The sequence below is a fragment of the Colobus angolensis genome, unplaced genomic scaffold (genome assembly GCF_000951035.1).
Source record: "Colobus angolensis palliatus isolate OR3802 unplaced genomic scaffold, Cang.pa_1.0 Scaffold10, whole genome shotgun sequence".
NCBI lineage: Eukaryota > Metazoa > Chordata > Mammalia > Primates > Cercopithecidae > Colobus > Colobus angolensis.
Genome location: NW_012110919.1, coordinates 3449884 through 3450552, shown reverse-complemented (window position 1 = coordinate 3450552; position 669 = coordinate 3449884).

Here is a 669-nt window from a genome sequence, read left to right as displayed (position 1 = left end):
TTTGTATTTTTAGTAGAGACGGGGTTTCACTGTGTTAGCCAGGATGGTCTCGATCTCCTGACCTTGTGATCCGCCCATCTCGGCCTCCCAAAGTGCTGGGGTTACAGGCTTGAGCCACCGCGCCCGGCCTGTTCTCCTTAAAAAGGATTTCCTTCAAGGGAAAGTACAAGAACCCATCCCACAGGGGTTTTACCAGGGGCCTCACGGACCTGGGAAAGGGAAATACCCAACTCAGGCTCACTAAAAGACAGATCTAACCACAGGACTGTAGAATTCTTTCTCTCACCCCATACAGTACCAATGATGCTCCGCGTAAATAACATGGGATTACAGCTCGAAGAATCGTAAGCCTCCGTCCCTGTGTCAGGAGTCTCTAGGAAAATTCAAGCACAACAGGGGAGACAAAAGCAAGGGCATGGGTAATTTTAGCCCCTGATACCACAGCTACAGCAAATGGTAAAACCACAGCCTAACTCCTAGCCGGATAAACATAAAACCTCACACTAAGTTAGCGGGGAATCTGTAATGAAGGTACTTAACCAGCTGTAGTCTCTGCTCACAATAGCAGGATGTTCTAGGTTCTCTGCTTAGAAAAGAAACAGAGAAATAAGAGAAACAACCACATGGTTTTGAGATTTAGAGAGGAGGGAACATTACCTTCCTGCAAGC